This window comes from Canis lupus, chromosome 25 (assembly GCF_048164855.1).
Source record: "Canis lupus baileyi chromosome 25, mCanLup2.hap1, whole genome shotgun sequence".
Taxonomy (NCBI): domain Eukaryota; kingdom Metazoa; phylum Chordata; class Mammalia; order Carnivora; family Canidae; genus Canis; species Canis lupus.
The window spans coordinates 48,399,582-48,425,998 of NC_132862.1; positions in this window are offsets into that span (position 1 = coordinate 48,399,582).

Genomic DNA, 26,417 nt, shown 5'->3' on the forward strand with positions numbered 1-26,417 from the left:
TGGGATTTGGAACCTAGCTACACTCTGGTTGAGGAAAGCCGTTGGAAATCGCTGTATTCAACTCAGATACACGGGAGTTCAGGCCAAGTGCTCACACATGCTTTTCCCGCAACCTCTCCCAGCCACTAACTTTAGGATGTTAGCAGCTACTCCTACAGTCAGGCAGCATGCGGGAGGGTTCTGCCCTGTCCTCAGCTCTCTCAGGGAAGCATGTCTTGAAGCCTGCTGTCAACTAACTGCATTCCTATGGCAGTGAGAATGTAGCAGTATTCTGAGTCAGGAGGTTCCAAGATTACCAGTCGACTGCACCTGGGGATACCCTCCAGGTCTGCATTGTTACCCTGCGTCTCAGAAGCCTCTGGCAAACGTCTCTGCTGAAGACCTGCGAAACTCACTCTGCAGGCAGTGTGGAACTGTGAGGGACTGAGGCTGAGCTCAACTCTCAGAAGTAAGATGGTTTTGCACAAGGCGTTCAGCTACCCTCTCACGTATGGAACTTAGTATGTAGCACCAGTCTACCACAGGAATTACTAGGAAATCGCTGAACTGAGCTTGGAGGCACTAGTCTTGTGTGCCGCGTGATTCCAAATACCTCTCCCAGCACTTCCGTCAAACAGCGAGCCTAGGCCTTTTAGAAGCCAAGGGTACCAGCAGGCTGGATGTGGAGGTACAGGCCATAAGCTCAACTCTCAAAAGTGTATATGCATGGGAGGCAGATGTCTGCTACCCACTCGGACATGGGAGTTGGAACCTAGCTACACTGTGATTGAAGAAGGCCATTGGAAATCGCTGTATTCAACTCAGATACACGGGAGTTCAGGCCCAGTGCTCACACATGCTTTTCCCGCAACCTCTCCCAGCCACTAACTTTAGGAAGTTAGCAGCTACTCCTACAGTCATGCAGGATGCGGGAGGGTTCTGCCCTGTCCTCAGCTCTCACAGGGAAGCATGTCTTGAAGCCAGCTGTCAACTAGCTGCATTCCTATGGCAGTGAGAAGGTAGCAGTACTCTGAGTCAGGAGGTTCCAAGATTACCACTCTACTGCACCTGGAGATACCCTCCAGGTCTGCATTGTTAACTTGTACTCAGAAGCCTCTGGCAATCGTCTCTGGTGAAGACGTGTGAAACTCAATCTGCAGGCAGTGTGGAACTGTGAGGGACTGAGGGTGGGCTCAACTCTCAGAAGTAAGATGCTTTTGGACAAGGCGTTCAGCTACCATCTCACATATGGAACTTAGTATGTAGCACCTGTCTACCACAAGAATTACTGGGAAATCGTGAATTGAGCTTGGAGGCACTCGTCTTGTGTGCCGGGAGATTCCAATTACCTCTCCCAGCACTTCCGTCAAACAGCGAGCCTAGGCCTTTTAGAAGCCAAGGGTACCAGCAGGCTGTATGTCGAGGTACAGGCCATAAGCTCAACTCTCAGAAGTGTGTATGCATGGGAGGCAGATGTCTGCTACCCGCTCGTACATGGGATTTGGGACCTAGCAACACTCTGGTTGAGGAAAGCCGTTGGAAATCGCTGTATTCAACACAGATACACGGGAGTTCAGGCCCAGTGCTCACACATGCTTTTCCCGCAACCTCTCCCAGCCACTAACATTAGGATGTTAGCAGCTACTCCTACAGTCAGGCAGCATGCGGGAGGGTTCTGCCCTGTCCTCAGCTCTCTCAGGGAAGCATGTCTTGAAGCCAGCTAGCTGTCAACTAGCTGCATTCCTATGGCAGTTAGAAGGTAGCAGTATTCTGAGTTAGGAGGTTCCAAGATTACCAGTCGACTGCACCTGGGGATACCCTCCAGGTCTGCATTGTTACCCTGCGTCTCAGAAGCCTCTTGCAAACGTCTCTGCTGAAGACCTGCGAAACTCACTCTGTAGGCAGTGTGGAACTGTGAGGGACTGAGGCTGAGCTCAACTCTCAGGAGTAAGATGGTTTTGGACAAGGCGTTCAGCTACCCTCTCACGTATGGAACTTAGTATGTAGCACCAGTCTACCACAGGAATTACTAGGAAATCGCTGAACTGAGCTTGGAGGCACTAGTCTTGTGTGCCGGGTGATTCCAATTACCTCTCCCAGCACTTCCGTCAAACAGCGAGCCTAGGCCTTTAGAAGCCAAGGGTACCAGCAGGCTGGATGTGGAGGTACAGGCCATAAGCTCAACTCTCAGAAGTGTGTGTGCATGGGAGGCAGATGTCTGCTACCCACTCGGACATGGGAGTTGGAACCTAGCTACACTGTGATTGAAGAAGGCCATTGGAAATCGCTGTATTCAACTCAGATACACGGGAGTTCAGGCCCAGTGCTCACACATGCTTTTCCCGCAACCTCTCCCAGCCACTAACATAAGGATGTTAGCAGCTACTCCTACAGTCAGGCAGGATGCGGAAGGGTTCTGCCCTGTCCTCAGCTCTCACAGGGAAGCATGTCTTGAAGCCAGCTGTCAACTAGCTGCATTCCTATGGCAGTGAGAAGGTAGCAGTACTCTGAGTCAGGATGTTCCAAGATTACCACTCTACTGCACCTGGAGATACCCTCCAGGTCTGCATTGTTAACTTGTACTCAGAAGCCTCTGGCAATCGTCTCTGGTGAAGACGTGTGAAACTCACTCTGCAGGCAGTGTGGAACTGTGAGGGACTGAGGGTGGGCTCAACTCTCAGAAGTAAGATGCTTTTGGACAAGGCGTTCAGCTACCATCTCACATATGGAACTTAGTATGTAGCACCTGTCTACCACAAGAATTACTGGGATATCGTGAATTGAGCTTGGAGGCACTCGTCTTGTGTGCCGGGAGATTCCAATTACCTCTCCCAGCACTTCCGTCAAACAGCGAGGTTAGGCCTTTTAGAAGCCAAGGGTACCAGCAGGCTGGATGTGGAGGTACAGGCCATAAGCTACACTCTCAGAAGTGTGTATGCATGGGAGGCAGATGTCTGCTACCCGCTTGTTCATGGGATTTGGAACCTAGCTACACTCTGGTTGAGGGAGTCTTTGGAAATCGCTGTATTCAACTCAGATACACGGGAGTTCAGGCCCAGTGCTCACACATGCTTTTCCCGCAACCTCTCCCAGCCACTAACATTAGGTTGTTAGCATCTACTCCTACAGTCAGGCAGCATGCGGGAGGGTTCTGCCCTGTCCTCAGCTCTCACAGGGAAGCATGTCTTGAAGCCAGCTAGCTGTCAACTAGCTGCATTCCTATGGCACTGAGAAGGTAGCAGTATTCTGAGTCAGGAGGTTCCAAGATTACCAGTCGACTGCACCTGGGGATACCCTCCAGGTCTGCATTGTTACCCTGCGTCTCAGAAGCCTCTGGCAAACGTCTCTGCTGAAGACCTGCGAAACTCACTCTGCAGGCAGTGTGGAACTGTGAGGGACTGAGGGTGAGCTCAACTCTCAGAAGTAAGCTGGTTTTGGACAAGGCGTTCAGCTACCCTCTCACGTATGGAACTTAGTATGTAGCACCAGTCTACCACAGGAATTACTAGGAAATCGCTGAACTGAGCTTGGAGGCACTAGTATTTTGTGCCGGGTGATTCCAAATACCTCTCCCAGCACTTCCGTCAAACAGCGCCCCTAGGCCTTTTAGAAGCCAAGGGTACCAGCAGGCTGGATGTGGAGGTACAGGCCATAAGCTCAACTCTCAGAAGTGTGTATGCATGGAGGCAGATGTCTGCTATCCACCAGGACATGGGAGTTGGAACCTAGCTACACTGTGATTGAAGAAGGCCATTGGAAATCGCTGTATTCAACTCAGATACACGGGAGTTCAGGCCCAGTGCTCACACATGCTTTTCCCGCAACCTCTCCCAGCCACTAACTTTAGGATGTTAGCAGCTACTCCTACAGTCAGGCAGCATGCGGGAGGGTTCTGCCCTGTCCTCAGCTCTCACAGGGAAGCATGTCTTGAAGCCAGCTGTCAACTACCTGTATTCCTATGGCAGTGAGAAGGTAGCAGTACTCTGAGTCAGGAGGTTCCAAGATTACCACTCTACTGCACCTGGAGATACCCTCCAGGTCTGCATTGTTAACTTGTACTCAGAAGACTCTGGCAATCGTCTCTGGTGAAGACGTGTGAAACTCACTCTGCAGGCAGTGTGGAACTGTGAGGGACTGAGGGTGGGCTCAACTCTCAGAAGTAAGATGCTTTTGGACAAGGCGTTCAGCTACCATCTCACATATGGAAATTAGTATGTAGCACCTCTCTACCACAAGAATTACTGGGAAATCGTGAATTGAGCTTGGAGGCACTCGTCTTGTGTGCCGGGAGATTCCAATTACCTCTCCCAGCACTTCCGTCAAACAGCGAGCCTAGGCCTTTTAGAACCCAAGGGTACCAGCAGGCTGGATGTGGAGGTACAGGCCATAAGCTCAACTCTCAGAAGTGTGTATGCATGGGAGGCAGATGTCTGCTACCCGCTCGTATATGGGATTTGGAACCTAGCTACACTGTGATTGAAGAAGGCCATTGGAAATCGCTGTATTCAACTCAGATACACGGGAGTTCAGGCCCAGTGCTCACACATGCTTTTCCCGCAACCTCTCCCAGCCACTAACATTAGGATGTTAGCAGCTACTCCTAGAGTCAGGCAGCATGCGCGAGGGTTCTGCCCTGTCCTCAGCTCTCTCAGGGAAGCATGTCTTGAAGCCAGCTAGCTGTCAACTAGCTGCATTCCTATGGCAGTGAGAAGGTAGCAGTATTCTGAGTCAGGAGGTTCCAAGATTACCAGTCGACTGCACCTGGGGATACCCTCCAGGTCTGCATTGTTACCCTGCGTCTCAGAAGCCTCTGGCAAACGTCTCTGCTGAAGACCTGCGAAACTCACTCTGCAGGCAGTGTGGAACTGTGAGGGACTGAGGCTGAGCTCAACTCTCTGAAGTAAGATGGTTTTGGACAAGGCGTTCAGCTACCCTCTCACGTATGGAACATAGTATGTAGCACCAGTCTACCACAGGAATTACTAGGAAATCGCTGAACTGAGCTTGGAGGCACTAGACATGTGTGCCGGGTGATTCCAATTACCTCTCCCAGCACTTCCGTCAAACAGCGAGCCTAGGCCTTTTAGAAGACAAGGGTACCAGCAGGCTGGATGTGGAGGTACAGGCCATAAGCTCAACTCTCAGAAGTGTATATGCATGGGAGGCAGATGTCTGCTACCCACTCGGACATGGGAGTTGGAACCTAGCTACACTGTGATTGAAGAAGGCCATTGGAAATCGCTGTATTCAACTCAGATACACGGGAGTTCAGGCCCAGTGCTCACACATGCTTTTCCCGCAACCTCTCCCAGCCACTAACTTTAGGATGTTAGCAGCTACTCCTACAGTCAGGCAGGATGCGGGAGGGTTCTGCCCTGTCCTCAGCTCTCACAGGGAAGCATGTCTTGAAGCCAGCTGTCAACTAGCTGCATTCCTATGGCAGTGAGAAGGTAGCAGTACTCTGAGTCAGGAGGTTCCAAGATTACCACTCTACTGCACCTGGAGATACCCTCCAGGTCTGCATTGTTAACTTGTACTCAGAAGCCTCTGGCAATCATCTCTGGTGAAGACGTGTGAAACTCACTCTGCAGGCAGTGTGGAAGTCTGAGGGAGTGAGGGTGGGCTCAACTCTCAGAAGTAAGATGCTTTTGGACAAGGCGTTCAGCTACCTTCTCACATATGGAACTTAGTATGTAGCACCTGTCTACCACAAGAATTACTGGGAAATCGTGAATTGAGCTTGGAGGCACTCGTCTTGTGTGCCGGGAGATTCCAATTACCTCTGCCAGCACTTCCGTCAAACAGCGAGCCTTGGCCTTTTAGAAGCCAAGGGTACCAGCAGGCTGGATGTGGAGGTACAGGCCATAAGCTCAACTCTCAGAAGTGTGTATGCATGGGAGGCAGATGTCTGCTACCCGCTCGTACATGGGATTTGGAACCTAGCTACACTCTGGTTGAGGAAAGTCGTTGGAAATCGCTGTATTCAACTCAGATACACGGGAGTTCAGGCCCAGTGCTCACACATGCTTTTCCCGCAACCTCTCCCAGCCACTAACATTAGGTTGTTAGCAGCTACTCCTACAGTCAGGCAGCATGCGGGAGGGTTCTGCCCTGTCCTCAGCTCTCTCAGGGAAGCATGTCTTGAAGCCTGCTGTCAACTAGCTGCATTCCTATGGCAGTGAGAAGGTAGCAGTATTCTGAGTCAGGAGGTTCCAAGATTACCAGTCGACTGCACCTGGGGATACCCTCCAGGTCTGCATTGTTACCCTGCGTCTCAGAAGCCTCTGGCAAACGTCTCTGCTGAAGACCTGCGAAACTCACTCTGCAGGCAGTGTGGAACTGTGAGGGACTGAGGCTGAGCTCAACTCTCAGAAGTAAGATGGTTTTGGACAAGGCGTTCAGCTACCCTCTCACGTATGGAACTTAGTCTGTAGCACCAGTCTACCACAGGAATTACTAGGAAATCGCTGAACTGAGCTTGGAGGCACTAGTCTTGTGTGCCGCGTGATTCCAAATACCTCTCCCAGCACTTCCGTCAAACAGCGAGCCTAGGCCTTTTAGAAGCCAAGGGTACCAGCAGGCTGGATGTGGAGGTACAGGCCATAAGCTCAACTCTCAAAAGTGTATATGCATGGGAGGCAGATGTCTGCTACCCACTCGGACATGGGAGTTGGAACCTAGCTACACTGTGATTGAAGAAGGCCATTGGAAATCGCTGTATTCAACTCAGATACACGGGAGTTCAGGCCCAGTGCTCACACATGCTTTTCCCGCAACCTCTCCCAGCCACTAACTTTAGGATGTTAGCAGCTACTCCTACAGTCATGCAGGATGCGGGAGGGTTCTGCCCTGTCCTCAGCTCTCACAGGGAAGCATGTCTTGAAGCCAGCTGTCAACTAGCTGCATTCCTATGGCAGTGAGAAGGTAGCAGTACTCTGAGTCAGGAGGTTCCAAGATTACCACTCTACTGCACCTGGAGATACCCTCCAGGTCTGCATTGTTAACTTGTACTCAGAAGCCTCTGGCAATCGTCTCTGGTGAAGACGTGTGAAACTCATTCTGCAGGCAGTGTGGAACTGTGAGGGACTGAGGGTGGGCTCAACTCTCAGAAGTAAGATGCTTTTGGACAAGGCGTTCAGCTACCATCTCACATATGGAACTTAGTATGTAGCACGTGTCTACCACAAGAATTACTGGGAAATCGTGAATTGAGCTTGGAGGCACTCGTCATGTGTGCCGGGAGATTCCAATTACCTCTCCCAGCACTTCCGTCAAACAGCGAGCCTAGGCCTTTTAGAACCCAAGGGTACCAGCAGGCTGGATGTGGAGGTACAGGCCATAAGCTCAACTCTCAGAAGTGTGTATGCATTGGAGGCAGATGTCTGCTACCCGCTCGTACATGGGATTTGGAACCTAGCTACACTCTGGTTGAGGAAAGCCGTTGGAAATCGCTGTATTCAACTCAGATACACGGGAGTTCAGGCCCAGTGATCACACATGCTTTTCCCGCAACCTCTCCCAGCCTCTAACATTAGGATGTTAGCAGCTACTCCTACAGTCAGGCAGCATGCGGGAGGGTTCTGCCCTGTCCTCAGCTCTCACAGGGAAGCATGTCTTGAAGCCAGCTAGCTGTCAACTAGCTGCATTCCTATGGCACTGAGAAGGTAGCAGTATTCTGAGTCAGGAGGTTCCAAGATTACCAGTCGACTGCACCTGGGGATACCCTCCAGGTCTGCATTGTTACCCTGCGTCTCAGAAGCCTCTGGCAAACGTCTCTGCTGAAGACCTGCGAAACTCACTCTGCAGGCAGTGTGGAACTGTGAGGGACTGAGGGTGAGCTCAACTCTCAGAAGTAAGCTGGTTTTGGACAAGGCGTTCAGCTACCCTCTCACGTATGGAACTTAGTATGTAGCACCAGTCTACCACAGGAATTACTAGGAAATCGCTGAACTGAGCTTGGAGGCACTAGTATTTTGTGCCGGGTGATTCCAAATACCTCTCCCAGCACTTCCGTCAAACAGCGCCCCTAGGCCTTTTAGAAGCCAAGGGTACCAGCAGGCTGGATGTGGAGGTACAGGCCATAAGCTCAACTCTCAGAAGTGTGTATGCATGGAGGCAGATGTCTGCTATCCACCAGGACATGGGAGTTGGAACCTAGCTACACTGTGATTGAAGAAGGCCATTGGAAATCGCTGTATTCAACTCAGATACACGGGAGTTCAGGCCCAGTGCTCACACATGCTTTTCCCGCAACCTCTCCCAGCCACTAACTTTAGGATGTTAGCAGCTACTCCTACAGTCAGGCAGCATGCGGGAGGGTTCTGCCCTGTCCTCAGCTCTCACAGGGAAGCATGTCTTGAAGCCAGCTGTCAACTACCTGCATTCCTATGGCAGTGAGAAGGTAGCAGTACTCTGAGTCAGGAGGTTCCAAGATTACCACTCTACTGCACCTGGAGATACCCTCCAGGTCTGCATTGTTACCCTGCGTCTCAGAAGCCTCTGGCAAACGTCTCTGCTGAAGACCTGCGAAACTCACTCTGCAGGCAGTGTGGAACTGTGAGGGACTGAGGGTGAGCTCAACTCTCAGAAGTAAGATGGTTTTGGACAAGGCGTTCAGCTACCCTCTCACGTATGGAACTTAGTATGTAGCACCAGTCTACCACAGGAATTACTAGGAAATCGCTGAACTGAGCTTGGAGGCACTAGTCTTGTGTGCCGGGTGATTCCAATTACCTCTCCCAGCACTTCCGTCAAACAGCGAGCCTACGCCTTTTAGAAGCCAAAGGTACCAGCAGGCTGGATGTGGAGGTACAGGCCATAAGCTCAACTCTCAGAAGTGTATATGCATGGGAGGCAGATGTCTGCTACCCACTCGGACATGGGAGTGGAACCTAGCTACACTGTGATTGAAGAAGGCCATTGGAAATCGCTGTTTTCAACTCAGATACACGGGAGTTCAGGCCCAGTTCTCACACATGCTTTTCCCGCAACCTCTCCCAGCCACTAACTTTAGGATTTTAGCAGCTACTCCTACAGTCAGGCAGGATGCGGGAGGGTTCTGCACTGTCCTCAGCTCTCACAGGGAAGCATGTCTTGAAGCCAGCTGTCAACTAGCTGCATTCCTATGGCAGTGAGAAGGTAGCAGTACTCTGAGTCAGGAGGTTCCAAGATTACCACTCTACTGCACCTGGAGATACCCTCCAGGTCTGCATTGTTAACTTGTCCTCAGAAGCCTCTGGCAATCGTCTCTGGTGAAGACGTGTGAAACTCACTCTGCAGGCAGTGTGGAACTGTGAGGGACTGAGGGTGGGCTCAAATCTCAGAAGTAAGATGCTTTTGGTCAAGGCGTTCAGCTACCATCTCACATATGGAAATTAGTATGTAGCACCTGTCTACCACAAGAATTACTGGGAAATCGTGAATTGAGCTTGGAGGCACTCGTCTTGTGTGCCGGGAGATTCCAATTACCTCTCCCAGCACTTCCGTCAAACAGCGAGCCTAGGCCTTTTAGAAGCCAAGGGTACGAGCAGGCTGGATGTGGAGGTACAGGCCATAAGCTCAACTCTCAGAAGTGTGTATGCATGGGAGGCAGATGTCTGCTACCCGCTCGTACATGGGATTTGGAACCTAGCTACACTGTGATTGAAGAAGGCCATTGGAAATCGCTGTATTCAACTCAGATACACGGGAGTTCAGGCCCAGTGCTCACACATGCTTTTCCCGCAACCTCTCCCAGCCACTAACATTAGGATGTTAGCAGCTACTCCTACAGTCACGCAGCATGCTGGAGGGTTCTGCCCTGTCCTCAGCTCTCTCAGGGAAGCATGTCTTGAAGCCAGCTAGCTGTCAACTAGCTGCATTCCTATGGCAGTGAGAAGGTAGCAGTATTCTGAGTCAGGAGGTTCCAAGATTACCAGTGGACTGCACCTGGGGATACCCTCCTGGTCTGCAGTGTTACCCTGCGTCTCAGAAGCCTCTGGCAAACGTCTCTGCTGAAGACCTGCGAAACTCACTCTGCAGGCAGTGTGGAACTGTGAGGGACTGAGGCTGAGCTCAACTCTCAGAAGTAAGATGGTTTTGGACAAGGCTTTCAGCTACCTTCTCACGTATGGAATTTAGTATGTAGCACCAGTCTACCACAGGAATTACTAGGAAATCGCTGAACTGAGCTTGGAGGCACTAGTCTTATGTGCCGGGTGATTCCAATTACCTCTCCCAGCACTTCCGTCAAACAGCGAGCCTAGGCCTTTTAGAAGCCAAGGGTACCAGCAGGCTGGATGTGGAGGTACAGGCCATAAGCTCAACTCTCAGAAGTGTATATGCATGGGAGGCAGGTGTCTGCTACCCACTCGGACATGGGAGTTGGAACCTAGCTACACTGTGATTGAAGAAGGCCATTGGAAATCGCTGTATTCAACTCAGATACACGGGAGTTCAGGCCCAGTGCTCACACATGCTTTTCCCGCAACCTCTCCCAGCCACTAACTTTAGGATGTTAGCAGCTACTCCTACAGTCAGGCAGGATGCGGGAGGGTTCTGCCCTGTCCTCAGCTCTCACAGGGAAGCATGTCTTGAAACCAGCTGTCAACTAGCTGCATTCCTATGGAACTGAGAAGGTAGCAGTACTCTGAGTCAGGAGGTTCCAAGATTACCACTCTACTGCACCTGGAGATACCCTCCAGGTCTGCATCGTTAACTTGTACTCAGAAGCCTCTGGCAATCGTCTCTGGTGAAGACGTGTGAAACTCACTCTGCAGGCAGTGTGGAACTGTGAGGGACTGAGGGTGGGCTCAACTCTCAGAAGTAAGATGCTTTTGGACAAGGCGTTCAGCTACCATCTCACATATGGAACTTCGTATGTAGCACCTGTCTACCACAAGAATTACTGGGAAATCGTGAATTGAGCTTGGAGGCACTCGTCTTGTGTGCCGGGAGATTCCAATTACCTCTCCCAGCACTTCCGTCAAACAGCGAGCCTAGGCCTTTTAGAAGCCAAGGGTACCAGCAGGCTGGATGTGGAGGTACAGGCCATAAGCTCAACTCTCAGAAGTGTGTATGCATGGGAGGCAGATGTCTGCTACCCGCTCGTACATGGGATTTGGAACCTAGCTACACTCTGGTTGAGGAAAGCCGTTGGAAATCGCTGTATTCAACTCAGATACACGGGAGTTCAGGCCCAGTGCTCACACATGCTTTTCCCGCAACCTCTCCCAGCCACTAACATTAGGATGTTAGCAGCTACTCCTAGAGTCAGGCTGCATGCGGGAGGGTTCTGCCCTGTCCTCAGCTCTCTCAGGGAAGCATGTCTTGAAGCCAGCTAGCTGTCAACTAGCTGCATTCCTATGGCAGTGAGAAGGTAGCAGTATTCTGAGTCAGGAGGTTCCAAGATTACCAGTCGACTGCACCTGGGGATACCCTCCAGGTCTGCATTGTTACCCTGCGTCTCAGAAGCCTCTGGCAAACGTCTCTGCTGAAGACCTGCGAAACTCACTCTGCAGGCAGTGTGGAACTGTGAGGGACTGAGGGTGAGCTCAACTCTCAGAAGTAAGATGGTTTTGGACAAGGCGTTCAGCTACCCTCTCACGTATGGAACTTAGTATGTAGCACCAGTCTACCACAGGAATTACTAGGAAATCGCTGAACTGAGCTTGGAGGCACTAGTCTTGTGTGCCGGGTGATTCCAATTACCTCTCCCAGCACTTCCGTCAAACAGCGAGCCTACGCCTTTTAGAAGCCAAAGGTACCAGCAGGCTGGATGTGGAGGTACAGGCCATAAGCTCAAATCTCAGAAGTGTATATGCATGGGAGGCAGATGTCTGCTACGCACTCGGACATGGGAGTTGGAACCTAGCTACACTGTGATTGAAGAAGGCCATTGGAAATCGCTGTATTCAACTCAGATACACGGGAGTTCAGGCCCGTGCTCACACATGCTTTTCCCGCAACCTCTCCCAGCCACTAACTTTAGGATGTTAGCGGCTACTCCTACAGTCATGCAGGATGCGGGAGGGTTCTGCCCTGTCCTCAGCTCTCACAGGGAAGCATGTCTTGAAGCCAGCTGTCAACTAGCTGCATTCCTATGGCAGTGAGAAGGTAGCAGTACTCTGAGTCAGGAGGTTCCAAGATTACCACTCTACTGCACCTGGAGATACCCTCCAGGTCTGCATTGTTAACTTGTCCTCAGAAGCCTCTGGCAATCGTCTCTGGTGAAGACTTGTGAAACTCACTCTGCAGGCAGTGTGGAACTGTGAGTGACTGAGGGTGGGCTCAACTCTCAGAAGTAAGATGCTTTTGGACAAGGCGTTCAGCTACCATCTCACATATGGAAATTAGTATGTAGCACCTCTCTACCACAAGAATTACTGGGAAATCGTCAATTGAGCTTGGAGGCACTCGTCTTGTGTGCCGGGAGATTCCAATTACCTCTCCCAGCACTTCCGTCAAACAGCGAGCCTAGGCCTTTTAGAAGCCAAGGGTACCAGCAGGCTGGATGTGGAGGTACAGGCCATAAGCTCAACTCTCAGAAGTGTGTATGCATGGGAGGCAGATGTCTGCTACACGCTCGTACATGGGATTTGGAACCTAGCTCCACTGTGATTGAAGAAGGCCATTGGAAATCGCTGTATTCAACTCAGATACACGGGAGTTCAGGCCCAGTGCTCACACATGCTTTTCCCGCAACCTCTCCCAGCCACTAACATTAGGATGTTAGCAGCTACTCCTACAGTCAGGCAGCATGCGGGAGAGTTCTGCCCTGTCCTCAGCTCTCTCAGGGAAGCATGTCTTGAAGCCAGCTAGCTGTCAACTAGCTGCATTCCTATGGCAGTGAGAAGGTAGCAGTATTCTGAGTCAGGAGGTTCCAAGATTACCAGTGGACTGCACCTGGGGATACCCTCCAGGTCTGCAGTGTTACCCTGCGTCTAATAAGCCTCTGGCAAACGTCTCTGCTGAAGACCTGCGAAACTCACTCTGCAGGCAGTGTGGAACTGTGAGTGACTGAGGGTGGGCTCAACTCTCAGAAGTAAGATGCTTTTGGACAAGGCGTTCAGCTACCATCTCACATATGGAACTTAGTATGTAGCACCTGTCTACCACAAGAATTACTGGGAAATCGTGAATTGAGCTTGGAGGCACTCGTCTTGTGTGCCGGGAGATTCCAATTACCTCTCCCAGCACTTCCGTCAAACAGCGAGCCTAGGCCTTTTAGAAGCCAAGGGTACCAGCAGGCTGGATGTGGAGGTACAGGCCATAAGCTCAACTCTCAGAAGTGTGTATGCATGGGAGGCAGATGTCTGCTACCCGCTCGTACATGGGATTTGGAACCTAGCTACACTCTGGTTGAGGAAAGCCGTTGGAAATCGCTGTATTCAACTCAGATACACGGGAGTTCAGGCCCAGTGCTCACACATGCTTTTCCCGCAACCTCTCCCAGCCACTAACATTAGGATGTTAGCAGCTACTCCTACAGTCAGGCAGCATGTGGGAGGGTTCTGCCCTGTCCTCAGCTCTCTCAGGGAAGCATGTCTTGAAGCCAGCTAGCTGTCAACTAGCTGAATTCCTATGTCAGTGAGAAGGTAGCAGTATTCTGAGTCAGGAGGTTCCAAGATTACCAGTCGACTGCACCTGGGGATACCCTCCAGGTCTGCATTGTTACCCTGCGTCTCAGAAGCCTCTGGCAAACGTCTCTGCTGAAGACCTGCGAAACTCACTCTGCAGGCAGTGTGGAAATGTGAGGGACTGAGGCTGAGCTCAACTCTCAGAAGTAAGATGGTTTTGGAAAAGGCGTTCAACTACCCTCTCACGTATGGAATTTAGTATGTAGCACCTGTCAACGACAAGAATTACTGGGAAATCGTGAATTGAGCTTAGAGGCACTCGTCTTGTGTGCCGGGAGATTCCAATTACCTCTCCCAGCACTTCCGTCAAACAGCGAGCCTAGGCCTTTTAGAAGCCAAGGGTACCAGCAGGCTGGATGTGGAGGTACAGGCCATAAGCTCAACTCTCAGAAGTGTATATGCATGGGAGGCAGATGTCTGCTACCCACTCGGACATGGGATTTGGAACCTAGCTACACTGTGATTGAAGAAGGCCATTGGAAATCGCTGTATTCAACTCAGATACACGGGAGTTCAGGCCCAGTGCTCACACATGCTTTTCCCGCAACCTCTCCGAGCCACTAACTTTAGGATGTTAGCAGCTACTCCTACAGTCATGCAGGATGCGGGAGGGTTCTGCCCTGTCCTCAGCTCTCACAGGGAAGCATGTCTTGAAGCCAGCTGTCAACTAGCTGCATTCCTATGGCAGTGAGAAGGTAGCAGTACTCTGAGTCAGGAGGTTCCAAGATTACCACTCTACTGCACCTGGAGATACCCTCCAGGTCTGCATTGTTACCCTGCGTCTAATAAGCCTCTGGCAAACGTCTCTGCTGAAGACCTGCGAAACTCACTCTGCAGGCAGTGTGGAACTGTGAGGGACTGAGGGGGGCTCAACTCTCAGAAGTAAGATGCTTTTGGACAAGGCGTTCAGCTACCATCTCACATATGGAACTTAGTATGTAACACCTGTCTACCACAAGAATTACTGGGAAATCGTGAATTGAGCTTGGAGGCACTCGTCTTGTGTGCCGGGAGATTCCAATTACCTCTCCCAGCACTTCCGTCAAACAGCGAGCCTAGGCCTTTTAGAACCCAAGGGTACCAGCAGGCTGGATGTGGAGGTACAGGCCATAAGCTCAACTCTCAGAAGTGTGTATGCATGGGAGGCAGATGTCTGCTACCTGCTCGTACAAGGGATTTGGAACCTAGCTACACTCTGGTTGAGGAAAGCCGTTGGAAATCGCTTAATTCAACTCAGATACACGGGAGTTCAGGCCCAGTGCTCACACATGCTTTTTCCGCATCCTCTCCCAGCCACTAACATTAGGATGTTAGCAGCTACTCCTACAGTCAGGCAGCATGCGGGAGGGTTCTGCCCTGTCCTCAGCTCTCTCAGGGAAGCATGTCTTGAAGCCAGCTAGCTGTCAACTAGCTGCATTCCTATGGCAGTGAGAAGGTAGCAGTATTCTGAGTCAGGAGGTTCCAAGACTACCAGTTCACTGCACCTGGGGATACCCTCCAGGTCTGCATTGTTACCCGGCGTCTCAGAAGCCTCTGGCAAACGTCTCTGCTGAAGACCTGCGAAACTCACTCTGCAGGCAGTGTGGAACTGTGAGGGACTGAGGCTGAGCTCAACTCTCAGAAGTAAGATGGTTTTGGACAAGGCGTTCAGCTACCCTCTCACGTATGGAACTTAGTATGTAGCACCAGTCTACCACAGGAATTACTAGGAAATCGCTGAACTGAGCTTGGAGGCACTAGTCTTGTGTGCCGGGTGATTCCAATTACCTCTCCCAGCACTTCCGTCAAACAGCGAGCCTAGGCCTTTTAGAAGCCAAGGGAACCAGCAGGCTGGATGTGGAGGTACAGGCCATAAGCTCAACTCTCAGAAGTGTATATGCATGGGAGGCAGATGTCTGCTACCCACTCGGACATGGGAGTTGGAACCTAGCTACACTGTGATTGAAGAAGGCCATTGGAAATCGCTGTATTCAACTCAGATACACGGGAGTTCAGGCCCAGTGCTCACACATGCTTTTCCCGCAACCTCTCCCAGCCACTAACTTTAGGATGTTAGCAGCTACTCCTACAGTCATGCAGGATGATGGAGGCTTCTGCCCTGTCCTCAGCTCTCACAGGGAAGCATGTCTTGAAGCCAGCTGTCAACTAGCTGCATTCCTATGGCAGTGAGAAGGTAGCAGTATTCTGAGTCAGGAGGTTCCAAGATTACCACTCTACTGCACCTGGAGATACCCTCCAGGTCTGCATTGTTACCCTGCGTCTCAGAAGCCTTTGGCAAACGTCTCTGCTGAAGACCTGCGAAACTCACTCTGCAGGCAGTGTGGAACTGTGAGGGACTGAGGCTGAGCTCAACTCTCAGAAGTAAGATGGTTTTGGACAAGGCGTTCAGCTACCCTCTCACGTATGAAACTTAGTATGTAGCACCAGTCTACCACAGGAATTACTAGGAAATCGCTGAACTGAGCTTGGAGGCACTAATCTTGTGTGCCGCGTGATTCCAAATACCTCTCCCAGCACTTCCGTCAAACAGCGAGCCTATGCATTTTAGAAGCCAAGGGTACCAGCAGGCTGGATGTGGAGGTACAGGCCATAAGCTCAACTCTCAGAAGTGTATATGCATGGGAGGCAGATGTCTGCTACCCACTCGGACATGGGAGTTGGAACCTAGCTACACTGTGATTGAAGAAGGCCATTGGAAATCGCTGTATTCAACTCAGATACACGGGAGTTCAGGCCCAGTGCTCACACATGCTTTTCCCAAAACCTCTCCCAGCCACTAACTTTAGGATGTTAGCAGCTACTCCTACAGTCATGCAGGATGCGGGAGGGTTCTACCCTGTCCTCAGCTCTCACAGGGAAGCATGTCTTGAAGCCAGCTGTCAACTAGCTGCATTCCTAGGGCACTGAGAAGGTAGCAGTACTCTGAGTCAGGAGGTTCCAAGATTACCACTCTACTGCACCTGGAGATACCCTCCAGGTCTGCATTGTTAACTTGTACTCAGAAGCCTCTGGCAATCATCTCTGGTGAAGACGTGTGAAACTCACTCTGCAGGCAGTGTGGAACTGTGAGGGACTGAGGGTGGGCTCAACTCTCAGAAGTAAGATGCTTTTGGACAAGGCGTTCAGCTACCATCTCACATATGGAACTTAGTATGTAGCACCTGTCTACCACAAGAATTACTGGGAAATCGTGAATTGAGCTTGGAGGCACTCGTCTTGTGTGCCGGGAGATTCCAATTACCTCTCCCAGCACTTCCGTCAAACAGCGAGCCTAGGACTTTTAGAAGCCAAGGGTACCAGCAGGCTGGATGTGGAGGTACAGGCCATAAGCTCAACTCTCAGAAGTGTGTATGCATGGGAGGCAGATGTCTGCTACCCGCTCGTAAATGGGATTTGGAACCTAGCTACACTCTGGTTGAGGAAAGCCGTTGGAAATCGCTGTATTCAACTCAGATACACGGGAGTTCAGGCCCAGTGCTCACACATGATTTTCCGCAACCTCTCCCAGCCACTAACATTAGGATGTTAGCAGCTACTCCTACAGTCAGGCAGCATGCGGGAGGGTTCTGCCCTGTCCTCAGCTCTCTCAGGGAAGCATGTCTTGAAGCCAGCTAGCTGTCAACTAGCTGCATTCCTATGGCAGTGAGAAGGTAGCAGTATTCTGAGTCAGGAGGTTCCAAGATTACCAGTCGACTGCACCTGGGGATACCCTCCAGGTCTGCATTGTTACCCTGCGTCTCAGAAGCCTCTTGCAAACGTCTCTGCTGAAGACCTGCGAAACTCACTCTGCAGGCAGTGTGGAACTGTGAGGGACTGAGGCTGAGCTCAACTCTCAGAAGTAAGGTTATTTTGGACAAGGCGTTCAGCTACCCTCTCACGTATGGAACTTAGTATGTACCACCAGTCTACCACAGGAATTACTAGGAAATCGCTGAACTGAGCTTGGAGGCACTAGTCTTGTGTGCCGGGTGATTCCAATTACCTCTCCCAGCACTTCCGTCAAACAGCGAGCCTAGGCCTTTTAGAAGCCAAGGGTACCAGCAGGCTGGATGTGGAGGTACAGGCCATAAGCTCAACTCTCAGAAGTGTATATGCATGGGAGGCAGATGTCTGCTACCCACTCGGACATGGGAGTTGGAACCTAGCTACACTGTGATTGAAGAAGGTCATTGGAAATCGCTGTATTCAACTCAGATACACGGGAGTTCAGGCCCAGTGCTCACACATGCTTTTCCCGCAACCTCTCCCAGCCACTAACTTTAGGATGTTAGCAGCTACTCCTACAGTCTTGCAGGATGCGGGAGGGTTCTGCCCTGTCCTCAGCTCTCACAGGGAAGCATGTCTTGAAGCCAGCTGTCAACTAGCTGCATTCCTATGGCAGTGAGAAGATAGCAGTACTCTGAGTCAGGAGGTTCCAAGATTACCACTCTACTGCACCTGGAGATACCCTCCAGGTCTGCATTGTTAACTTGTACTCAGAAGCCTCTGGCAATCGTCTCTGGTGAAGACGTGTGAAACTCACTCTGCAGGCAGTGTGGAAGTGTGAGGGACTGAGGGTGGGCTCAACTCTCAGAAGTAAGATGCTTTTGGACAAGGCGTTCAGCTACCATCTCACATATGGAACTTAGTATGTAGCACCTGTCTACCACAAGAATTACTGGGAAATCGTGAATTGAGCTTGGAGGCACTCGTCTTGTGTGCCGGGAGATTCCAATTACCTCTCCCAGCACTTCCGTCAAACAGCGAGCCTAGGCCTTTTAGAAGCCAAGGGTACCAGCAGGCTGGATGTGGAGGTACAGGCCATAAGCTCAACTCTCAGAAGTGTGTATGCATGGGAGGCAGATGTCTGCTACCCGCTCGTACATGGGATTTGGAACCTAGCTACACTGTGATTGAAGAAGGCCATTGGAAATCGCTGTATTCAACTCAGATACACGGGAGTTCAGGCCAAGTGCTCACACATGCTTTTCCCGCAACCTCTCCCAGCCACTAACTTTAGGATGTTAGCAGCTACTCCTACAGTCAGGCAGCATGCGGGAGGGTTCTGCCCTGTCCTCAGCTCTCTCAGGGAAGCATGTCTTGAAGCCTGCTGTCAACTAACTGCATTCCTATGGCAGTGAGAATGTAGCAGTATTCTGAGTCAGGAGGTTCCAAGATTACCAGTCGACTGCACCTGGGGATAACCTCCAGGTCTGCATTGTTACCCTGCGTCTCAGAAGCCTCTGGCAAACGTCTCTGCTGAAGACCTGCGAAACTCACTCTGCAGGCAGTGTGGAACTGTGAGGGACTGAGGCTGAGCTCAACTCTCAGAAGTAAGATGGTTTTGGACAAGGCGTTCAGCTACCCTCTCACGTATGGAACTTAGTATGTAGCACCAGTCTACCACAGGAATTACTAGGAAATCGCTGAACTGAGCTTGGAGGCACTAGTCTTGTGTGCCGCGTGATTCCAAATACCTCTCCCAGCACTTCCGTCAAACAGCGAGCCTAGGCCTTTTAGAAGCCAAGGGTACCAGCAGGCTGGATGTGGAGGTACAGGCCATAAGCTCAACTCTCAAAAGTGTATATGCATGGGAGGCAGATGTCTGCTACCCACTCGGACATGGGAGTTGGAACCTAGCTACACTGTGATTGAAGAAGGCCATTGGAAATCGCTGTATTCAACTCAGATACACGGGAGTTCAGGCCCAGTGCTCACACATGCTTTTCCCGCAACCTCTCCCAGCCACTAACTTTAGGAAGTTAGCAGCTACTCCTACAGTCATGCAGGATGCGGGAGGGTTCTGCCCTGTCCTCAGCTCTCACAGGGAAGCATGTCTTGAAGCCAGCTGTCAACTAGCTGCATTCCTATGGCAGTGAGAAGGTAGCAGTACTCTGAGTCAGGAGGTTCCAAGATTACCACTCTACTGCACCTGGAGATACCCTCCAGGTCTGCATTGTTAACTTGTACTCAGAAGCCTCTGGCAATCGTCTCTGGTGAAGACGTGTGAAACTCAATCTGCAGGCAGTGTGGAACTGTGAGGGACTGAGGGTGGGCTCAACTCTCAGAAGTAAGATGCTTTTGGACAAGGCGTTCAGCTACCATCTCACATATGGAACTTAGTATGTAGCACCTGTCTATCACAAGAATTACTGGGAAATCGTGAATTGAGCTTGGAGGCACTCGTCTTGTGTGCCGGGAGATTCCAATTACCTCTCCCAGCACTTCCGTCAAACCGCGAGCCTAGGCCTTTTAGAAGCCAAGGGTACCAGCAGGCTGTATGTCGAGGTACAGGCCATAAGCTCAACTCTCAGAAGTGTGTATGCATGGGAGGCAGATGTCTGCTACCCGCTCGTACATGGGATTTGGAACCTAGCAACACTCTGGTTGAGGAAAGCCGTTGGAAATCGCTGTATTCAACACAGATACACGGGAGTTCAGGCCCAGTGCTCACACATGCTTTTCCCGCAACCTCTCCCAGCCACTAACATTAGGATGTTAGCAGCTACTCCTACAGTCAGGCAGCATGCGGGAGGGTTCTGCCCTGTCCTCAGCTCTCTCAGGGAAGCATGTCTTGAAGCCAGCTAGCTGTCAACTAGCTGCATTCCTATGGCAGTTAGAAGGTAGCAGTATTCTGAGTTAGGAGGTTCCAAGATTACCAGTCGACTGCACCTGGGGATACCCTCCAGGTCTGCATTGTTACCCTGCGTCTCAGAAGCCTCTTGCAAACGTCTCTGCTGAAGACCTGCGAAACTCACTCTGTAGGCAAGGTGGAACTGTGAGGGACTGAGGCTGAGCTCAACTCTCAGGAGTAAGATGGTTTTGGACAAGGCGTTCAGCTACCCTCTCACGTATGGAACTTAGTATGTAGCACCAGTCTACCACAGGAATTACTAGGAAATCGCTGAACTGAGCTTGGAGGCACTAGTCTTGTGTGCCGGGTGATTCCAATTACCTCTCCCAGCACTTCCGTCAAACAGCGAGCCTAGGCCTTTAGAAGCCAAGGGTACCAGCAGGCTGGATGTGGAGGTACAGGCCATAAGCTCAACTCTCAGAAGTGTGTATGCATGGGAGGCAGATGTCTGCTACCCACTCGGACATGGGAGTTGGAACCTAGCTACACTGTGATTGAAGAAGGCCATTGGAAATCGCTGTATTCAACTCAGATACACGGGAGTTCAGGCCCAGTGCTCACACATGCTTTTCCCGCAACCTCTCCCAGCCACTAACATTAGGATGTTAGCAGCTACTCCTACAGTCAGGCAGCATGCGGGAGGGTTCTGCCCTGTCCTCAGCTCTCTCAGGGAAGCATGTCTTGAAGCCAGCTAGCTGTCAACTAGCTGCATTCCTATGGCAGTTAGAAGGTAGCAGTATTCTGAGTTAGGAGGTTCCAAGATTACCAGTCGACTGCACCTGGGGATACCCTCCAGGTCTGCATTGTTACCCTGCGTCTCAGAAGCCTCTTGCAAACGTCTCTGCTGAAGACCTGCGAAACTCACTCTGTAGGCAGTGTGGAACTGTGAGGGACTGAGGCTGAGCTCAACTCTCAGGAGTAAGATGGTTTTGGACAAGGCGTTCAGCTACCCTCTCACGTATGGAACTTAGTATGTAGCACCAGTCTACCACAGGAATTACTAGGAAATCGCTGAACTGAGCTTGGAGGCACTAGTCTTGTGTGCCGGGTGATTCCAATTACCTCTCCCAGCACTTCCGTCAAACAGCGAGCCTAGGCCTTTAGAAGCCAAGGGTACCAGCAGGCTGGATGTGGAGGGACAGGCCATAAGCTCAACTCTCAGAAGTGTGTATGCATGGGAGGCAGATGTCTGCTACCCACTCGGACATGGGAGTTGGAACCTAGCTACACTGTGATTGAAGAAGGCCATTGGAAATCGCTGTATTCAACTCAGATACACGGGAGTTCAGGCCCAGTGCTCACACATGCTTTTCCCGCAACCTCTCCCAGCCACTAACATAAGGATGTTAGCAGCTACTCCTACAGTCAGGCAGGATGCGAAAGGGTTCTGTCCTGTCCTCAGCTCTCACAGGGAAGCATGTCTTGAAGCCAGCTGTCAACTAGCTGCATTCCTATGGCAGTGAGAAGGTAGCAGTACTCTGAGTCAGGATGTTCCAAGATTACCACTCTACTGCACCTGGAGATACCCTCCAGGTCTGCATTGTTAACTTGTACTCAGAAGCCTCTGGCAATCGTCTCTGGTGAAGACGTGTGAAACTCACTCTGCAGGCAGTGTGGAACTGTGAGGGACTGAGGGTGGGCTCAACTCTCAGAAGTAAGATGCTTTTGGACAAGGCGTTCAGCTACCATCTCACATATGGAACTTAGTATGTAGCACCTGTCTACCACAAGAATTACTGGGATATCGTGAATTGAGCTTGGAGGCACTCGTCTTGTGTGCCGGGAGATTCCAATTACCTCTCCCAGCACTTCCGTCAAACAGCGAGGTTAGGCCTTTTAGAAGCCAAGGGTACCAGCAGGCTGGATGTGGAGGTACAGGCCATAAGCTACACTCTCAGAAGTGTGTATGCATGGGAGGCAGATGTCTGCTACCCGCTTGTTCATGGGATTTGGAACCTAGCTACACTCTGGTTGAGGGAGTCTTTGGAAATCGCTGTATTCAACTCAGATACACGGGAGTTCAGGCCCAGTGCTCACACATGCTTTTCCCGCAACCTCTCCCAGCCACTAACATTAGGTTGTTAGCATCTACTCCTACAGTCAGGCAGCATGCGGGAGGGTTCTGCCCTGTCCTCAGCTCTCACAGGGAAGCATGTCTTGAAGCCAGCTAGCTGTCAACTAGCTGCATTCCTATGGCACTGAGAAGGTAGCAGTATTCTGAGTCAGGAGGTTCCAAGATTACCAGTCGACTGCACCTGGGGATACCCTCCAGGTCTGCATTGTTACCCTGCGTCTCAGAAGCCTCTGGCAAACGTCTCTGCTGAAGACCTGCGAAACTCACTCTGCAGGCAGTGTGGAACTGTGAGGGACTGAGGCTGAGCTCAACTCTCAGAAGTAAGATGGTTTTGGACAAGGCGTTCAGCTACCCTCTCACGTATGGAACTTAGTATGTAGCACCAGTCTACCACAGGAATTACTAGGAAATCGCTGAACTGAGCTTGGAGGCACTAGTATTTTGTGCCGGGTGATTCCAAATACCTCTCCCAGCACTTCCGTCAAACAGCGCCCCTAGGCCTTTTAGAAGCCAAGGGTACCAGCAGGCTGGATGTGGAGGTACAGGCCATAAGCTCAACTCTCAGAAGTGTATATGCATGGAGGCAGATGTCTGCTATCCACCAGGACATGGGAGTTGGAACCTAGCTACACTGTGATTGAAGAAGGCCATTGGAAATCGCTGTATTCAACTCAGATACACGGGAGTTCAGGCCCAGTGCTCACACATGCTTTTCCCGCAACCTCTCCCAGCCACTAACTTTAGGATGTTAGCAGCTACTCCTACAGTCAGGCAGCATGCGGGAGGGTTCTGCCCTGTCCTCAGCTCTCACAGGGAAGCATGTCTTGAAGCCAGCTGTCAACTACCTGCATTCCTATGGCAGTGAGAAGGTAGCAGTACTCTGAGTCAGGAGGTTCCAAGATTACCACTCTACTGCACCTGGAGATACCCTCCAGGTCTGCATTGTTAACTTGTACTCAGAAGCCTCTGGCAATCGTCTCTGGTGAAGACGTGTGAAACTCACTCTGCAGGCAGTGTGGAACTGTGAGGGACTGAGGGTGGGCTCAACTCTCAGAAGTAAGATGCTTTTGGACAAGGCGTTCAGCTACCATCTCACATATGGAAATTAGTATGTAGCACCTCTCTACCACAAGAATTACTGGGAAATCGTGAATTGAGCTTGGAGGCACTCGTCTTGTGTGCCGGGAGATTCCAACTACCTCTCCCAGCACTACCGTCAAACAGCGAGCCTAGGCCTTTTAGAACCCAAGGGTACCAGCAGGCTGGATGTGGAGGTACAGGCCATAAGCTCAACTCTCAGAAGTGTGTATGCATGGGAGGCAGATGTCTGCTACCCGCTCGTATATGGGATTTGGAACCTAGCTACACTGTGATTGAAGAAGGCCATTGGAAATCGCTGTATTCAACTCAGATACACGGGAGTTCAGGCCCAGTGCTCACACATGCTTTTCCCGCAACCTCTCCCAGCCACTAACATTAGGATGTTAGCAGCTACTCCTAGAGTCAGGCAGCATGCGCGAGGGTTCTGCCCTGTCCTCAGCTCTCTCAGGGAAGCATGTCTTGAAGCCAGCTAGCTGTCAACTAGCTGCATTCCTATGGCAGTGAGAAGGTAGCAGTATTCTGAGTCAGGAGGTTCCAAGATTACCAGTCGACTGCACCTGGGGATACCCTCCAGGTCTGCATTGTTACCCTGCGTCTCAGAAGCCTCTGGCAAACGTCTCTGCTGAAGACCTGCGAAACTCACTCTGCAGGCAGTGTGGAACTGTGAGGGACTGAGGCTGAGCTCAACTCTCAGAAGTAAGATGGTTTTGGACAAGGCGTTCAGCTACCCTCTCACGTATGGAACATAGTATGTAGCACCAGTCTACCACAGGAATTACTAGGAAATCGCTGAACTGAGCTTGGAGGCACTAGACATGTGTGCCGGGTGATTCCAATTACCTCTCCCAGCACTTCCGTCAAACAGCGAGCCTAGGCCTTTTAGAAGCCAAGGGTACCAGCAGGCTGGATGTGGAGGTACAGGCCATAAGCTCAACTCTCAGAAGTGTATATGCATGGGAGGCAGATGTCTGCTACCCACTCGGACATGGGAGTTGGAACCTAGCTACACTGTGATTGAAGAAGGCCATTGGAAATCGCTGTATTCAACTCAGATACACGGGAGTTCAGGCCCAGGGCTCACACATGCTTTTCCCGCAACCTCTCCCAGCCACTAACATAAGGATGTTAGCAGCTACTCCTACAGTCAGGCAGGATGCGGGAGGGTTCTGCCCTGTCCTCAGCTCTCACAGGGAAGCATGTCTTGAAGCCAGCTGTCAAATAGCTGCATTCCTATGGCAGTGAGAAGATAGCAGTACTCTGAGTCAGGATGTTCCAAGATTACCACTCTACTGCACCTGGAGATACCCTCCAGGTCTGCATTGTTAACTTGTACTCAGAAGCCTCTGGCAATCGTCTCTGGTGAAGACGTGTGAAACTCACTCTGCAGGCAGTGTGGAAGTGTGAGGGACTGAGTGGGTTCAACTCTCAGAAGTAAGATGCTTTTGGACAAGGCGTTCAGCTACCATCTCACATATGGAACTTAGTATGTAGCACCTGTCTACCACAAGAATTACTGGGAAATCGTGAATTGAGCTTGGAGGCACTCGTCTTGTGTGCCGGGAGATTCCAATTACCTCTCCCAGCACTTCCGTCAAACAGCGAGCCTAGGCCTTTTAGAAGCCAAGGGTACCAGCAGGCTGGATGTGGAGGTACAGGCCATAAGCTCAACTCTCAGAAGTGTGTATGCATGGGAGGCAGATGTCTGCTACCCGCTCATACATGGGATTTGGAACCTAGCTACACTCTGGTTGAGGAAAGCCGTTGGAAATCGCTGTATTCAACTCAGATACACGGGAGTTCAGGCCAAGTGCTCACACATGCTTTTCCCGCAACCTCTCCCAGCCACTAACTTTAGGATGTTAGCAGCTACTCCTACAGTCAGGCAGCATGCGGGAGGGTTCTGCCCTGTCCTCAGCTCTCTCAGGGAAGCATGTCTTGAAGCCTGCTGTCAACTAACTGCATTCCTATGGCAGTGAGAATGTAGCAGTATTCTGAGTCAGGAGGTTCCAAGATTACCAGTCGACTGCACCTGGGGATACCCTCCAGGTCTGCATTGTTACCCTGCGTCTCAGAAGCCTCTGGCAAACGTCTCTGCTGAAGACCTGCGAAACTCACTCTGCAGGCAGTGTGGAACTGTGAGGGACTGAGGCTGAGCTCAACTCTCAGAAGTAAGATGGTTTTGCACAAGGCGTTCAGCTACCCTCTCACGTATGGAACTTAGTATGTAGCACCAGTCTACCACAGGAATTACTAGGAAATCGCTGAACTGAGCTTGGAGGCACTAGTCTTGTGTGCCGCGTGATTCCAAATACCTCTCCCAGCACTTCCGTCAAACAGCGAGCCTAGGCCTTTTAGAAGCCAAGGGTACCAGCAGGCTGGATGTGGAGGTACAGGCCATAAGCTCAACTCTCAAAAGTGTATATGCATGGGAGGCAGATGTCTGCTACCCACTCGGACATGGGAGTTGGAACCTAGCTACACTGTGATTGAAGAAGGCCATTGGAAATCGCTGTATTCAACTCAGATACACGGGAGTTCAGGCCCAGTGCTCACACATGCTTTTCCCGCAACCTCTCCCAGCCACTAACTTTAGGAAGTTAGCAGCTACTCCTACAGTCATGCAGGATGCGGGAGGGTTCTGCCCTGTCCTCAGCTCTCACAGGGAAGCATGTCTTGAAGCCAGCTGTCAACTAGCTGCATTCCTATGGCAGTGAGAAGGTAGCAGTACTCTGAGTCAGGAGGTTCCAAGATTACCACTCTACTGCACCTGGAGATACCCTCCAGGTCTGCATTGTTAACTTGTACTCAGAAGCCTCTGGCAATCGTCTCTGGTGAAGACGTGTGAAACTCAATCTGCAGGCAGTGTGGAACTGTGAGGGACTGAGGGTGGGCTCAACTCTCAGAAGTAAGATGCTTTTGGACAAGGCGTTCAGCTACCATCTCACATATGGAACTTAGTATGTAGCACCTGTCTACCACAAGAATTACTGGGAAATCGTGAATTGAGCTTGGAGGCACTCGTCTTGTGTGCCGG